Source organism: Micropterus salmoides, unplaced genomic scaffold (assembly GCF_014851395.1).
Source record: "Micropterus salmoides isolate LMB-PRFRI ecotype aquatic unplaced genomic scaffold, ASM1485139v1 Ms_hic_scaffold_2, whole genome shotgun sequence".
Lineage (NCBI taxonomy): Eukaryota > Metazoa > Chordata > Actinopteri > Centrarchiformes > Centrarchidae > Micropterus > Micropterus salmoides.
In genome coordinates this window covers 45,053,773-45,058,552 of record NW_024041150.1, presented here as the reverse complement: position 1 = coordinate 45,058,552, position 4,780 = coordinate 45,053,773, and the positions used below count along the sequence as shown (strand labels likewise).

General features: G+C 41.4%; 1 protein-coding gene across 1 annotated transcript in view; it reads left to right on the top strand.

The window, feature by feature from the left end:
• The window catches only part of LOC119911718 (titin-like), a 305,379-nt gene extending 302,322 nt beyond the window's left edge, over positions 1 to 3,057 (top strand). Inside the window, exon 7 of the mRNA XM_038730624.1 lies at positions 2,514 to 3,057. The gene's annotated coding sequence lies outside the window, so the exon portion shown is untranslated. The remainder of the gene's footprint in view (positions 1 to 2,513) is intronic.
• Positions 3,058 to 4,780: the final 1,723 nt, after the last annotated feature.

Below are 4,780 nucleotides of genomic sequence, written 5' to 3'. Positions count from 1 at the left end.
TAGACTTTGACTCTTTAGGCTGCTGGATATGTTTGTAAAGTTTATTATGAGCTGACTTGTGAACAGAGTCTCCACCTCTGACCTCTGTTCCTGTCCAGCACTGTAGTTTACTGTGTGGACGGATGGACAGCAGAGACCAACATGTGTCCTCTCCCCTCTCGTGGTGTCTGTCCATGCAGATCCAGCAGCTTCATTTGTCTCTCTGAGAAGTAAAGCAGTTTCATACTGTAGGGACTCTTTCCTCAGTAGAAGTAGTTCAGACACAGTCTGAGTAGAGGACGGACAGACTGGGGACACATTTGGAAAACAAGGACAAAGATTCAAAGCTTCTAGGAAATAATAAACTTCACATGTTTAATATTTCAGCTGTTTGTTCAGGCTCAGAAATGCTGATGTCTGTATTCAGATGGGAAATAATATCAATAATCAATAATCTCCAAACAAGCAGAAAGCAGATGAAAGTAAAATGTCTCCTGTCTGATGGTGCGGAGGACGACTTGACTGACAGCTGTAGAAATGAGCAACATGAAGTCAGCGTGCAGCTGCAGCAGAGGAGTTAGTCTCTCCTTTCTGCAGCTGGGACTCAAGTTGTCTGAGAACAGGGTTTGAAATGCTGCTGAGTTCACATGTGCTGTTTTATAGAGACCTGATCTCTGCTGCTTCCATCAAAAGATGTTTGAACAACAGGAAACATTACAAGTCCTGACTGGAGGCTTTTCTCTTTCTGTTCAGAGACACAGGAGCTGAAGGTGAAGCCTGGAGAGGACGCCACTCTTCAGTGTCAGAGTCACAGAGGTGCTGACCATAGAAGTGATAAAGTGGATCAGAACTGACCTGAAGTCAGATGATGGTTATGTCTTCTTCTTCAGAAATGACGGCGTAAGTGAATCTTATTCTGGTCGAGTGGAGCTGAGAGATCCAAAGATGAAGGACGGAGACGCTTCTATGATTCTGAAGAACGTCAACATCAACGACACTGGAACATATGAGTGTTGGATTGCAGTGAAAAACTCAGGACGCAGAAGAGAGACGCACCTGAACCCATCTGCACCATCAAGCTGACAGTGACAGGTGAGTGTGTAGAGCTCAGAGTGTCCTTTGTCTCTCAGGTGAGCGTGTAGAGCTCAGAGTGTCTCTTTGTCTCTCAGGTGAGCGTGTAGAGCTCAGAGTGTCTCTTTGTCTCTCAGGTGAAGCTGCTTCCTGGTAGTTGAGCTGAGAAACATCAGATCAGATGTTTGTGTTTTAGAAAGATGTTGCTGATGAGACTTTAGAGGAAACAGCTGCTACGAGTCATGTGATCAAAGTGCAGTAGATAATGTCTGACATTCTGTTCACCTGCTGACAGCTGATACCTCACACCCGTTTCTGCTTCTCACACAGATGGAAATGTTGGACTGATGGTCGGTCTGACAGTTGTTACTGTGCTTCTTGTTGCTGTTGTTGGAACGATACTCTTTAAAAAACGCAGAGGAAAAACATCTCACACAGGAGGACAGACAGACGCCCTAAACCCTCCAACATCAGGCTGACAGATCCAGTGAGTGTGTCGAGCTCAGAGTGTCTCTTTGTCTCTCTGTACCACGAAGCAGGATTTGAGCTTATCCAGGTAACTTAGGGTTTTCAGCACCATGACGATGGTTCACTTCTTACCGGGGTAGATCGCCATGGTAACTTATGCTGAACGGCTAACCTGCTCTGGAGCAGGTTATGTTCCAGATAAGAGATCAACTCTATAAACACTGTCCGCCTACTGACCAATCAGCTCTCTGGAAAATGACATCACCATCTGTAGGAAATCACACAGACTGTTTATGTTTTCTGCGGTGAAACTATTGACATCATCCTACAGACTGGTTGAAGCTCTAAAACCATGTAGGCTACTACTTGTTGTAGATTTTTAAGATGTGACACTAAACCTACTCTCCACTTTGTTTTTTTATATATTTTATTTACCTACGTCTGTTTCACACATCCTCTCACAGACGTTAAAATAAATGGGTTTAAGTTTTCTTTTTATGTGAGGCTGAATATTATGAACATATGTTAGTTGATTTTAACATCATGTTGTATTTGTTTCTATATTACAGAGACCTTTTGTTATGTGGGGGAATTTACAGTAAATAATGAGTTTCAGTTTTTCGCCACTAGTATTATTACTATTAGCCTCTTTTTATATGAACGCGCTCAGGGCTGGATTTTGAAACCCTGTGTTGACTTACCAGGTTAATAACCAGCATCATGTGACCATTTAGCCTGATCGTGGTTGTTAGTATCCGTGAAGCCAGATAACAAAAGACATCCTGGGCATGTTGAACTTGCTTCGTAGTAAAGGCTCCTGGTAGTTGAGCTGAGAAACATCACAGATCAGATGTTTGTGTTTTAGAAAGATGTTGCTGATGAGACTTTAGAGGAAACAGCTGCTACGAGTCATGTGATCAAAGTGCAGTAGATAATGTCTGACATTCTGTTCACCTGCTGACAGCTGATACCTCACACCTGTTTCTGCTCTGCAGGTCACACAGCTGGACACAAGGAGGAACCACCGACGGAGGGAACAAGGAGAAACACTGATGTTTCGGTGGGAGCAGCCAAACTGAAATAGAGACAGCTGTGGCTCAGAAGGAACGGAAAAGTTTAACTAGGTAATGCCAAATATATTGTGTTGTGTTGGTTGTAGCTCACAACTTCTCGTCAAGTCTCAGTGTGGAAGGGAGCGGTTTTGTGTTTCGTGAGAATTGTTTCTAAATAAGTCTGCTATTGAACAAGACTGTGGTCCAGTCCGCATGGACACCGGTTCACCGGCTTAAAATCTTCACCCTGGCAGGAGTTTGCAAAAGTGTTCGCTTTCAGTGACCTGATACTGCGTTTCTATGTGGATGAATGGCCAAACTGCGTTTTTACCCTGTAAACACCCGTGTTCCCGTACACAGGGCCTGTGTGAGCGCTATCTCTGTAAATGCACAAGTTGATCTCTCTGTCTACTCAGAACTTTGTATGTTTATACATCAATACTATATCTGTATCAATACTATGTACTGATTAAAAATGTGACTAGTTCTTTATTGTGGACGTGTTTACATTTGCTGACGTTGTCTCAAAGCCTGGAACGAAGGTACGCTGCAGATTATAACTCTGGTTTCTCCAGTACTGTAAACTGTAGTATAATCCACAGCACATTGTACCTGAACAGTGTTTCTGTGCACTGTTGACACACACGGTCATATCTTTGACTTAAAACACAATATTTACAGTATAAAACTGCTACTGTTACTAAAGTACACAATTATTCACTAAATGTAACCACTTGCCATAATGTTGGCAGATAAATCTGTATCAATGCTTCATGTTGTAAAATATTAATCTGCGGAGTAACATTAATACCCTGTACATGATTTGATTTCACAATGTTTTTTTTATATTTCAATGTAAATGTCTGTTTTCTTGCCAATAAAGCTTCACTGAATTAACCCACAGATGTCAGATAAATACCTAAATCATTTTCCACCAGTTTTCCATCAGCTGTTGATCTGAACTGAGCTGTAATCAAGAGCAGTTCAACCAAAACACAAAACACATGAGGTCCCAGGTATCCGCACAGATTTCAGATTACACACATGTCAGCGTTTTTGGACTGAATTACTTTAAATAAGCTCCATTAAAAAAATCTGAATCTCACTGATTTCTAAACTTCAGGACACAAGTTTCTTACGGTCAAGGATCCCGGGGCAAAAAGTGGCCCAGGAGTTTGTCCCTGGTCAGGCCACTCTGTGGACCAAGCATCAGTTTACCATCATGCTTACCATATTACTGGTGCTGTGGACTCTGACTGTGTTGTGTTATTGCTTCACCTCTGCTGTCTGTCTCATCTTCACATGTCAGCGTTATTACTGGTGCCGCTGGCCTGTGGCGGGTAGAGTACTGAAATCTTTACTCGAGTAAAAGTACAATTACTCCCATAAAAAAATCAATCAAGTAAAAGAAAAAATGACAAACGTACTCAAACAAAAGTAGCCCTATCATATATTTAATAATATGTAGCCTGTGGAATTAGATGCCACACAGGACATAATTACTTCAGGGGTTCTTGTAGCTCCAGGTTTATTTCTGACCACATGTGCAGGTCATTTCACAGGGTGATATGCTACTGAGTCTTTAACGTAACCAGCTCAAATGCTGAATTTCACAGTTTCTAACAGCCAAAAATATTAGAAGAAAGAAGAGGCAGAATAAAATACAGTAAAAATATGGTAGAAAATAGAGCAGTGGGCTATGACTATCGACAGAAAACATAAAATAAATCATGTTAACAACCATAAACCCACTTATATCAACATCAGTGTAATAAATGTGCAACTGTAAATGACACTTACACTTCACCAAGTTCCACCAAACCCACAACTCAACGCACTTTCAACGTCTGTTACCTTCAGAGTTACAATTAATGTAAAACCTGTAACATTTCTCGAGTGAAAAAGTACAATATCACGGTGTGACTTAATGCACGCTGGCATTACCATGAAATTTAGTACACAATGGTCGCCCAAAATCCCAGCATACAGTTCCAGTAGTGCCTAAATCAAACCATCTTGTTAAAATACTGACAGGTGATGCCATTATATACGTGTACACGAATATTTAACAAGATATACATGCATTTACCTACTGCTTTACACAACGAAGTCAGCCAGTTTTTCTGTCATCAACCATGGCCGATATACCAACCCAGCCGGCATATGACCGACCTTCAACGTTGAAATATGGTTGAAATAATGTCAGTTGT